This window comes from Fukomys damarensis, unplaced genomic scaffold (assembly GCF_012274545.1).
Source record: "Fukomys damarensis isolate Sample0158 unplaced genomic scaffold, DMR_v1.0_HiC HiC_scaffold_32, whole genome shotgun sequence".
Taxonomy (NCBI): Eukaryota; Metazoa; Chordata; class Mammalia; order Rodentia; family Bathyergidae; genus Fukomys; species Fukomys damarensis.
The window spans coordinates 15140094-15152662 of record NW_022900944.1 but is presented as its reverse complement, the minus strand read 5'-3'; the positions used below and the strand labels follow the sequence as shown (position 1 = coordinate 15152662).

At 48.0% G+C, this 12569-nt stretch overlaps 1 long non-coding RNA gene across 1 annotated transcript in view; it reads left to right on the top strand.

Moving 5' to 3' along the window:
- Positions 1-7568: 7568 nt before the first annotated feature.
- LOC104865661 overlaps positions 7569-12569 on the top strand; it is a 14767-nt gene continuing 9766 nt past the window's right edge. The window contains exon 1 of the long non-coding RNA XR_781234.1: positions 7569-7616. This is a non-coding gene — a long non-coding RNA (uncharacterized LOC104865661). The remainder of the gene's footprint in view (positions 7617-12569) is intronic.

Sequence of the window (12569 nt, the reverse complement as noted above, 5' to 3'; positions counted from 1 at the left end):
AATACATTGTCGATGCATGTCACAATCTCATATACTGAAAAGGTCATCATTTCCCCACTTTCCTTAGACAATATGTATGTTTCAATTCTAGTTTTTCTGCCCTTCTTCTTTGGTTTCTTTGTCTAATCCCATCGGCTACATGTTCTTTAAATACTTCGTGGTCATTTTAATATTTGGCAGAACAAAAAACAAGTTGATTCATTTTCTTTTTCAAGTTCTTGGCTATTCTCATGTATTTTCTTTTTCAAGTGAATTTTAGCATCAGCTGTCCAGTTCCATAAAAAATCCTTAGGGATGGTGATTGGGATGGTATTGAATTTATAGCTTGATTTGAGGGGATTTGACATCTTTACAATATTGAGTGTTTCCATCCAGGTCTATGGTTATGCCTTTCCATTTATTAGGGTCTTTCTTTATGTCTCTCAGTAAATGTTTATAGTTTTCTTCACATAGGTCCTGAACTCGTCTCGGTAGGTTTATTCCTAGTTATTATACATATTTGTTTTCATTGTGAATGAGCCTGCAGGGTTTCTGGATTGTACTTGCATTATGACAGGATTGTTTTGGTTGGACTAAAAGGAAATGTTTCCATCACTTGCTTGTTCCTGAGTGGGGATGCTGGTAGCCCCCCATAGACATGAATTCACTTTCCTTAGTGTACAATATTTTGGGTTTAGCCTGGATTAAATGTTGGCACAACCTCCCATTGGTACAGAGGCAGGTGTGGGGTTCATCTATCCCAGTGAGAGCAGATCTGAACGTGACTAGCTTGCTAATTTCTCTGCTAATCGCTTTGCTCCCTGCCCTTTGTATTTGTTTACTTAGACTACAAGGTTTCTTGGAGTCCTCACACTTTCTCAGTAGCTCCACTTGCAATGATTTGGCTGTGGTTTCCTCCAGTCTTGCCAACTCAATCCCATCTGCTTCCCATCTTCTAGGAATTATGGACAAGTTCTTGTTTTTCCAGCATGGTTATAAGCATACTGTGGTTGTCCTCCTGATCCGATCACTTTGTATATTCATTTTTCTTGAGTCAGGAGAGATGAAGGTATGTTTCCCTGGAGATAAAGGGGCCAGCAGGGGAGAGGAGGTAGACAATACAGGAAATATGTATCGTGTGCTGGGGAGGATGAGAGGCTAGGCTTGACCGTCTGGGCAGGACAGGTCAGGGAGGACGTAGGCATGGGTGTGATCACAGGTTTGGTGGTAGAGAATTAACTGTGCTCCCTCCATTCTTCTATGTTATATTAGTTAGGGATCTTCAGAGAGACAGAACATAGGCCATGTTTGTAGATCCAGGAGAGGGGACTGATTAGGGAAACTGGTTCACATGATTGCCGCACTGAGAAGTCCCATGACAGGCTGCCTGCAGCTGGAGGCCCATAGTGTGATTCTGACCCAAGAACCTGGGAAGGTGACAGTGTAACTCTCAGTAGATGGCCAAAAGCCTGAGGACCAGGACAGTGGGAACAGGCCACTGTGTAAGTCTTGGAGTCCAAAGGCCGGAGCCTGGAGTACCGATGTCCAAGGAAGCAGAAAGGGTCCACCCCAGCTCTTGCAGAAGAGACCCATTTGCCTTCTGTATTTGTCCTCTGCAGCCAAGACAACTGGGAGATGTCTACCCATGCTGAGGGGGGATTTTCCCAACCTGGTGCATCCAGACTCACAGGCTGGCCTCCTGTGGGAACATCCACACAGACACACACCATAGACTGTTTTATCAGATTTCTAGATATCTCTTGATCAAGCCAGGTGTCCGCTCAAATTAACCACCACAAGTGTTCTCCGTGCTGTCAGGAGGCAGGAGAAAGAACTGAGGAACTGAGCCCGGGGGCCTCTGGAGGGACGGGATGGAAATCATTGCTGGGAAGGAGAGCAGACCGGGGAATGGGGGCCCTCCATGTCCTCCGGAGGCTAGTCCTTGGGTCAGAGGTGCAGCCCTGAGAGAGTTGCAGCCAATCCAGAGCTGTCTGAGGAGGCGCTGGCTTGGAAACTGGGGAAACTTGGGGAAGTGCTAGTTAACCTTGCCCACCGGGGGGCCCTTCACATGATGCAGTGGAGCAGGACTGGGGGCTGCACAGGGCTCAGAGATTCGCAGCTGCAGATGTGAGCACACGCACACCCCTGAGCGGCTCCTGCTGTGCTGGGGAGAGGTAATGGTGACATCAGTCTCATGGGGTGGCTGTGAGGAGTCCACTGTGAGTGACACATGGGCATGACAGGGGGAGAATGTTGAAAAATGGGGGGAATGGTGTTATGGCCTGGACTGGGCTGCTTATTGGTTGCATGTGTCTTTTTAGTTGTAGAAAAATACTGTGGGGCAAAACCTTTGTGGGAGTGTGGAGAGGCTGAGGTGGTGACTCCCGTCACCTTTGGGTAAACTGTGACTCTCCCTTCTGTCCATTCACCGTTCCTCAGCTCCCTCGCACCCAGTGCTTTTCCTTCCTCTCCCACAGATAAGGATTGGGCAGCAGTCATTTACATTTTATGGGCAGTGTCTTAGACACTGGAGTCTGGAAGGGACACAGGATGCTCCTCCTGATACTGGAAATCAGCCTCCTGGCCCCAAGTATCCAGCTTCAACATGGAAACCTCTAGGCCCAAGTGAACTGAGTGCATTCAACCCCAGGCAGAAGACTGTGCACCTTGTAAACTGCATCCCTGGCACTTTGGGGGTTGGTGATATAGACAGCTTCTCCCCAAAGGCTAACCAGGTGACCTCAGATTCCACTTGCCCCTGAAGTTAGAGGGATCCTGTGGGGCGCCCAGAGTCTCCCCCATGGGGTGCGTAGGAGTGGCAGGTCTCATTCACTGTATTTTAAATCCAGAGAAGACTTCAGGATACGTCTTCCACATGAGTCATCCATCGCTGGCTGGGTCTGTGCTTCACTCCTGGAAAGCAGCGGCTGTTGGAAGAGAAGTTGGTCTGATCAGCCGGGAAAATGGAGTTGCAAACAGCAGCATTTGAAGTTTCCATGGCCTGGGCCGTGTCAGCTGGGCAGCCAGTGCTGTTCATCTCCGTCAAGCTCAGCCCCGGGGGTATTTGCGGGGGAGAAGGACACACACCTCTCTAAGGTGTCCTGAGAGAGAGCTGACTCCGGCAGAGGACGCAGAACGTCAGGCCCAGTGGGGGCAAGTTGGAAAACTGCAATATGTGACTCATTCTTTTTCCAAAATTTCTCTCCTCCCCCTTATTTAATTTTTCCCCCCCAGAAAAACGTGTGATTTTATATGCTTTTCTCTGCATGTATTAAACAAATTGCACAGCTGAATAGCTGTTCTTAAAACCTGGACATTCACCAAAAAGAAGTTTGCCAGCACAGACAATTAAGCTTTCTTCTTTGAACAATGGAGTGACTGACTGGCACATTTGAAATGCGAGAGTGTTTTTTTATTCCACTGTTCATCCTTCAAGCTGATAAACAGCAACAATGGGAAACAGCTGGGACAGGAAAACATTTGAGTTTGTATTTTCAAAGCAAGCAAGAAAGAAACCCGTCAGTGTGGGCCAGATCCCGTCTTCCGCCTGAGGGCGAGCCGGCATTTGGGGAGGGAAAAATACTATACATATTTCTAATCAAACATTACATATTTATTAATGTGCAGCTGGCGCATTGTATTCCGAGAGTTGGTGGGGGGTGTTTCTCCCTCCACCCCCATGCCACCCGCCTTGTTTCTCTACTGTGTCTTGTCTGGCAGGCGGTATTGTTCTGTAACTGACATCACTTTATAAGAATCCAGAGCTGCACACATTTAATGGGAATCATCGAGACAATTGCTCTCTGTGAGGTTTAGGGCTCTGTGACGTAAGTGCCACCTGAGCCTCATTTCCATGCTGGGAGTGGGCAAGGTGGGCAATGGAGGTATTTTTAGGCAGGTGCATCTGGGATACTCTATATGGGGAAGCCCCTAGCCCCTTCACTGCTCTCCTCATGTCACACACTGGGTCCCTCTGTGAAGGCCACAGCTCCTGCCCACGTGTCTGTGCGCTATCTAAACGTGGGAGCAAATTTATTTTGATGCTCACTGAGATTACACTTGCCAGGCATTTCATCGGGAGCAAGGGGTGGATCTGTTCATTAGGTGTGGAAGCTCACCTTGTCAATTTCCATCGCACGCTGGCACCAGCGATCACTTTATCATCATTTGTCAGCAGCCTCGACAGGTTTTACTCAGCTCTGATTCCTCCTGGGCCCCGCTGTCATAACTTCATTGGCTTTATGGTAGCAGCCGAGGCCGGGTTCCCTTAGGTAATTGTCTAATAGATCTACTTTGCCTTAATATCGGTAATATGTTAAATGTAGGAGAATGGGGAAGAGGTGAAAACGCAAAACACCAGACATGCCTGTCCCAGTCCCAGCCCCACCCTAAACTGACGACCTCATCCATCGTTGGAAATCCCATTATACTGAGTGAGGGAGGGGATGGGTCTCTTAGAGCCCTGAAAAATGAAAGCTGAGGTTTCAGGCTCCCTTTGGTCTTGCGGCCTGAAGAATTTAGTGTGGGAGGGAGTAAAAGGTTCTGAGTCAGGAAGAGGGAGCACTTGGCTCTAGGGTCCTCTTGGGGCCTCAGTTTTCCATGTGTTGACTGAAAGCAGTCAGCAGGCAGCTGAGGCTCCCACAGACTCTTGGGTTTACCCCGGGCCAGGCAGCAGTAGAGATGCAAGAGGGCTGGGTGGGGAGTGTGGTGAGCAGGTGGGCTGCTGCCTTTCTGCAGGGGCAGCCGCCACTCCTCTGCAGCCACATGTTGCCTTGGGCTAATGCTGGCCAGGTGGAATTAGTGGTTTAGATTTTTTAAAAAAGAGAAACCATAATTCTTTTTTTTTCCACTAAGGAGAAACTGGAATTCTGAATTTTTATATCAACTGTTTTAATTTTCAGTGCTGAAACTGATTATAAAAACTTTGTCGATAAAATAAAATGTCTGGTGGCTTTGATTAATTCTGACGATGATGAATAGTGATAGCTAACATTCTTGAGTGCTTACTGAAATACCACCACAGACTGTTCCCTATGATTTCTTTCTCACAACAAAGGTGGAAGACTGCCTGATTCTTTTGTGTGAGGAAATGGAAGCCCAGGAAGTAATTTGCCAAACTCACATCTTGGCTGTTCTACTGATCAGGTAATTGGCCTCTGGGAACCTGGAGATCGACTGACAAGCATTTCTGGGCCTGTGTGGGACATAAGACTTTTGTCTAAACGTGGATTTCCTAGCAAAGGCCAATTCATTTTGAAGTGCTGCTTAGGAAAAAAAAATTATACTGTTCTTAAAACTTCACCTATTTTCTGGAATTTCCCACTTCTCTATTACTCTGGCTTTCAAAACTGTGGGTTTTTCCTAAGTAGCAGATGGTAACCATGCTAATTACCGAGTCCTAGGGCAGAAGTAAAGGACTTGGGGTTTCCTGAATTTGTCACTGCTACCTTACTTCATGGCCTCTGGTTTGCTGAACTGTGTGGGGACTCACATTTCCTGTTCCTCTTTCTCTGACTTAGCCTTCTGGCCTCCTGACTGCACATTTGCCCAAAACTGACTATGTCTTTAATAAACTTTAATAAACCACGCATGCTTGGTGAATTAAAAACTTGAGTATAGGGCGTTTGGGATAGATTCCTTTCTCTTTGGCCACTATCGAATTATTTCTGTTGTTATCTCTGGTTGTCATGTTTTGTATATACTTTCAGATACCAACGTAGTGTCCTGCTTGCACTGATGAAAGGTTCAATGTACACTTGTACACATGCAAAGCCTGTATGTGGCCCAACATACAGGTGTGCACACACATGGTCAGTCATATGTGCAATATACCATACATGTGAACAGACTTACTTGTAGCTCAACACGTCTGTGCCCACAATGCTGCTCAATATACCTGTACACACACACGTGGCTCAAAACACATATGCAATGCACACAGTATGTGTGGTTTAATCTATCCACACGTGCATGCTCACACGTGATCTGACACTTATATGTAAACGCTTCCTGTGGTTTGGGTAGACCCACAGGGTAGGGGTTTTGAGGTTTTGCACTTGAGTGATCCCGGATCCTGTCTCAGAAGTGATGGATGAGTTTTTCTTGCCCTACCATGTAGGAGTAAGATGGGAACTGCTCCTGTTCCTCACTTGTGCAGAATCTGTGCCAACCGCAGTGGCTTTGGGATACCAGTTGACACCCAGTGTTACCAGGAGAGGGTGGATGATGTCCACTGGTCAGTGTAACTACTCTCAGAAGGACCATTCAGTGTGCAGACTGCTCACCAGGGAAGCAAGATCCATCCTGATTGTGTGGTGGCCAGTAAAGGGAAGCAGGGTTTTCTTGGATGCAATGTGGAGGTCAAACACGAGCATCCAGTGTGTAAACAGTCCATGCTGTGCATATGGATAAAGGTGTGCAGGTCACTGCAGGGCAGCTCTGGGAAGGAGGATGGATCTTCTTTTGTGCACCAGTGACGGGGATGGTGGCAGTCTGGTGTCCTTTCAAGCCCGGACTCAGGAGAAGGGGCCTCCAGCTAGAGAGGACTAGGATGGGGAGGTCTTATCTCCCTGAGGGAGGCCAAGGGAGGGTAAAGCCTTGTGTATTGGGGCCCTTTAACTTTTCACCCAGATGGGCACTTCATTCTAGGGGCTTTGTGCATGTTCTGCCCTTTTGTAAAGAAGTGACAGATTTTCCAGGCAAGGGTAGCAGAGTCTGCCACTAGGATCCAGGCATTAAGCAGGGCGGGGCAGGAGATCCTGTCTCTCAAATCCATTTCAAGGAGAAATGAAAGGAGAAGTGGTGAAGACAATGTTCAGCACAGAGAATAATTAATCTCAGCTACTTGGGAGACCAAGGCAGGGATGTCACAAGTGCAAGGCCAGCCTGGGCAATTTAGCAAGACCCTGTCTCAAAATAAGACATGAAAAGGTCCGAGCATGTAGCTCAGTGGTAGAGCATCCCAGGGTTCAACCCCAGCATGGGGCTGGGGTGGGGTGGGGGAGAGAGTAACAGTCAATAATGCAACTCCAGCTCTGACTCTAAGTCCGTTTCTATGCCAGGTACTCTTCATAGATAATTTCTAAACCTAAACATGACCATGGATTGTTATCTTTAATCTCTAGGTCCATTCCTCAGGTAGTAGAACTGAGGGAGAGAGAAACTAAATCTGTTAGTGCAAACATACATATCGTGTACATAGAGGCAGTTTTGGAGCTCAGGGCTACAGGACTTCAGAGCTCTTTCCTGTCCCCAGAAGTCCCCACGTTCAGGGCTGTCCACCCCTGATGCCAGAGGCACCTTCCACTCTTGGCACTGGATCCCCAAAACCAGAGCTGTCCCTCCTGTTTGGCGAGGGCAAATCCAGGTTTTCTCAGTACTTTGTACACTCCAGGCAAAGTGAAGTCGGCCTCTGCCTGCTGTCCCCACGTTCAAGGTTATGCAGATAGCAGTCAGTGGAGGCTCCCTTGCAAATGCACAAGCGCTGGCGGCCTGGCAGATAAGGGCCGAGGCCCAGGCGCGCCGGTTGTACTTGCATTATCGCGAGCTTCCTTAAGCTCGGATGAATATGTAAATCTCTCCGGAAGCCTCCTTGTTCCACAGTCCTGGGGGCCACCTCCTCCGGAGCAATTCCGAGGGTAAAATTGATTAATATTTGTTTTCAAAATGACACGTGGTGATGTATGGGCCTTTTTACAACTTAAATTAATACTTTAAAGAGATGAATGGTCTCTACAGAGGGTGTTAAAGTTCAAGCCCAGAGAATTTGCATATTTATATTATAGCCAACTGAAAGTAATTGTGGGAACGGTCTGTAATGCTGTTCGTTTGTCATTTTCAGCGGGGTGTGCTTCTGCCAGGGACCTCATTAAGTCCCTGAGTCTCAGCCCCTCCGTCTGGTAGGACTCGGGCTGCTGGCCAGGCTCTGGGGCCTGCGGTCAGGGCACAGCCCTGTCTTGAGGAGCCTGGAGGCTGAACCCCACCTGGGCCTGGCACCCGCTTTGGGGGGCAGTGGGACAGGCAGGTGCCTTGAGCCTGGCAACCGGGGATCCTGTTTGTCCCACCCACCCATGGTGAGGAAACTGGGTACTGGTCTTCAGCTCCTTCTGTCCTTGGCAGAGGGTGGCTCCCAGGTTAATTCCTGGCAATTCCTGCAACCAGAGAACTGGCCGCGAGAGCCGCTGGACGAGGAGTCCAGGATGCTGAGGATGGACAGGGAAACCCGTGCTGGAGAGGTGAGCCGGTGAGGGGAGGCTGCGCCTCTCACAGGGCCTCCTCCAACTCCCACCTGTCCTCCTCTCAGCACCCAGGTTGAACTGTTTGAAACCTAAGTCAGGCTGGGTCCTACTTCTGTCAAAATTCTTCCTGGTCTCCCTCTTGCTCTTCGGAGTGAAAACCAAGCTCCTTGCCATGGGCAAGAAGGCCCTGTGTGGTCTGTTCCTCCCATTCCCTACCATAACCTCATGCTTTCAGACACGCACATACAGATAGGTGCCTGGGAATCTGTTTTTTTGTGTTTTTTTTTGTATATTTATTAAAACATTGGCTCCGGTTCCTTACCTCTCCCTGTCTCCCAGGTGTGATTTTGTAACTTTTCCCATCAAGAAGTGGAATCTAGTCATTTTCCCATCTCTTGAACTTGTGAGTTGCTTTGGCGAGTGGAATATAGTATAAATGACTTGAACCTGTTGTGAACTCTCTCCTTCTGGAGTTTTCAGTCCGTCATGAGAGCAAACCTGGTCTAGAAAGCTCAAGGATGAGCAGTTAAGTGGAGCAGAGAAAATCAGCAAGTTGTTCTGGCCAAGGTGCCATGAGGGTGCCCAGGTGAGACAGCAAAGCCATCAGCCAACATGTGGCCGACCACAGATACCTCATGGAGGCTGCTGTGCCTGGCTTAGAGTAGAACTACCTATTTGACCTGTGGCCTTTCAAACAACAACGAATATTTGTTAGATGAAGCAAGGAAAGTAGGATATTTTCATATAAAACATTATCATAGCAATAGGTAAATGGCAAATGTCTCATCCCTGACTGTTTGCCCACGAGCAAATGGCCATATCAGTCCTGAGCCATCTTAGACTCCCAAGGGGGCCAGAGGAGTAGAGAGACCTGATCTTATGCCCAGGCCTGGTTGTCTAATCAATCAGACCCAGAGAAAATAAACAGAGAGTACATGTGCTGTTGGCCCCATCCTGCTTGCCTGAGAGGGGAGGAGGGGCTGCTTCCTACTCAAGAGACTGCGATGCAGCTTACCCACAGGAGGGCGTTGAGGTAGAGGTTTCCATCTCTCTGAGACTGGAAGGGATGGAAAAGAGGCCTAAGTTTGAAGAAATTGGTGGGAAGTGGGGCGGGGGGAAGGCCGGGTGGAAGGTGACTGTACACAGGGCCATTTCATGGAGGAAGGGGTTGCTGTGAGAGGTGATGAGGCCCAAGCTGGGTGTCTGCTGAGCACGCTTTCAGGCTGATTTGAGCAGGACGACCCAATCCTCAAAGGGGAGGCTGGTAGGGGAGGACTTCCATGTCCCCAACTTGGTGGTGAATGTCCTCCCCCTGCCCCAACCCCTGCATACACCAGAGCTGGACAGAAGGCAGATGACATTTTTTGTTTAAAACATTTTTTTTGAGCGGGAGGAAATTTTAAGTTTATATGAAATGGAAAAAAAATAGAACAATGACTGGCCAGAGATTCACTGTCAGTGTTTAGCGATGTTTGCTCTCTCTCACTTGTATATGACTGTTATGATGACCGAGAGGAAGGACAGATATCAGAACAGACTTCAGGAAATGTCTGAGAGCAGGTGCACTTGCTTACCCATCAGAGCGTGCTGGTGCAATTCAGGGAAGTTGTGTTGGTGGTACAGTGGTGAGTACGGCCACCTTCAAAGTAGGGAAGTTGGCATGAGCATAATGCTGTTATAAAATACAGTGTCCATATACAGATTTGGCCTACAGTCTCCGTAAGAGCCTCTAATTTCCCCCAATACTTTACCCAGCTGAGAATCAGGGTTGCACCTACAAGCCATACCTCCTTTGGTCTGTTTTAATTTGGAGCAGTGCTCCCGCCCCTACTTTTTGTCCATGAGAACACTCAAGTTGCTGGGTTGTTCTGGGCAGCTGCATTGCAAGATGTGTTTCTGTTTGGATTTGCCCGATAGTCCCCTGGATTATATTCAGATCACACAGATTAGATGCGTGATAGCATGTGAGAGCTCCCTTTAAGATGGTGAGCGTGTTTCCTGGCTTTGTGACCAGCATGGGCATTTCCTTTTCAGAGTACTGTCCTGTCCCGAGGCCAAGAGGGCTTTTTATTTCTGCATCCTCTACAGAGAATGATGCAGTTATGAGGCCAGGTCCTGGGCTCACTCTGCCTCGGATGTGTCAGGTAACATTGGGTACATTGGACCGCACTCACCTCAACTGTATGATAGGGATAATAATCCCCGCCTACACTTAGGGTTGATATCTGAATCAAATAAGCTAATTTATGAGATGTATTTGCACGTTACCTGCAGTAGCAGGTGTTTCTGGCTGTTTATGTTAATGCAGCTTTCTAAATATTTCTGGCTCCCTGCCTTGTAGAAGCATTTCCTGCCTGTCTTCTTCCTCCCACCTCTTGAAGGTGGGTGTAGACATGTTGACCCCGGAAAAAAATTATTTTTCAAGCCCATGGCTGTCAATTCCCGGGACAGATTATTGAGCCGTAAGACTAAGACTCCCTCTGGACAGAGGAGGAGATGCTACTTTCTTTCTAACATACTGACCAGCAACTTTTGAGACGAGTGGTTGTTCCACTTGGCTCGAGTCTTTAAATACCTCTAATAGGCAGAGCTACCTCTTTCTCTTCCTTGTCATCCTCCCATGCTGTCCTGCAATGAGGAGCAGCAGCATGAGCAAGAAATAAACCTTGGCTGTTTTAGGCTGCTGAGATTGTGGGTGTGTTACTGCAGCAGGACTGGTTTATGCTGTCTAATAAGTGGTACATGCATGTTGGGCATTACTACTACCATCATTCTTAGTAATTTTATTATAATTTCTTAATTTCTTGTGCCCATTTCATTTCATTCAGAGCCTTTTTTTTTTTGCTGTGCTAAGGATGGAACCCCAAAGCTTTGTGCATGGTAAGTATGTGCTCTGCCACTGAGCCATGCCTCTGACCCTCCTGCAGAGACTTTCTGCCGTTGTGACTCTCTGTTCAGGCTCCACTTCCTACTTTCCGTCCTTGACCATGACTTTCTCAGCCCCACTGTCTGCGAGCTTTTGTCACTGTGGTCTGAAAGTCCCAGCTCTGAGTGAGTCATAAATGTTATGCTCAGTGTTCAGTAAGTGATTGTCTAAATGCCCCTGGAGAAATCTGAGTTATAAGTATCCTTAAAGGGTTTGGCTTTGACCTCAGCATCTGTAATTGCACAAACAGTATTGTAGCACTAACCATAAACATAAAAGACAAAAAAGCCATTTGCAATCCTTCTAAAATTAAAGACTTATCCATGCTTTCTCTCATCTGCCTCTGTGAGTGGATGGTTTTGCAGTGGTGCTTTCAGCCAGACAGCATTCTGTGTTTTGTGTTTCCCCCTCCACTTAAAATACTATCGGGAGGACACACTTCCATCAAATATGTGAGCCCTTTATTTTAGAGGCTGCATCTCTTCCATGGAGTGACTTTGATTTTTTTGAACATTTGCGCATTTATACATTGGAATATTTTCCAATTCTTTGCTGTTTCAGCATGGGCATCTTTGTTCGCAGGATGCCCCCTCCTATCCCAAGCATCTTTGGAAAGTAGGGATCTCAAGCGCCTCTCAGTCCCCCAGTTTGCATACGGTATTTCAGCATATGATGTTGTCCTTCTGCCACCCCCTCAACATATGAGCAAAATATCCTGTAAGTGAGTTTCCACCACTGAATGATTTAGTGATATTAAAATAAGTCCTGCCCCTTTCCAATGGTGCTGGAACTTGTCTTTCTCCTCTAGTGAACCTCTTTCTTGTCTTCCTTTGGAGCAGTGGGGGACTTGCCGCTGAGTGGACCCCTTCTGTGCTTTCTTAAACTGCTTACCATCCTCCTCATTCTCCTCAGCAGCATTAGCAGTTGATTTTCCCCCCTTGGGACACTTTGTCATGGAGAAACAGGTCTCTCTCCTTCCATGAGCATGATCCTGTCCGAATAAATGACTATGGGACATCCGGAGCGTGTTTACGGGGGTGCCGGTGGCTCGTTCTGCTCCCTCCCCATGAGGCCTGTGTCCCCAGTTGGGAGACAGATGGGCCACTTCGGTGCTCCTGGCTGCCTGTGCCAGCGAAGGCGATGTGTGTTGTGAGCTTAGCACTGTGTTCTTCCTTTTGTGACTCCAGCGCCCAGCTCAGGCCCTGGCCCAGAGCAGATGCCCCTGACTGGTGGTTGAGTGAATCATCAGTGATAGGATGTGATAGTTGGGTGATAGGAGAAGGCTTCCAGAGAGAGGCATCTGCCTAGGGCTGTGTCAGGTGGCGTTTGTGGCAGAGCAGGGCCTTGTTCAGCCCATAGGAGACATGCATGGTGTGTGTGTGTGTGTGTGTGTGTGTGTGTGTGTGTGTGTGTGTGTGTGTGTGTGT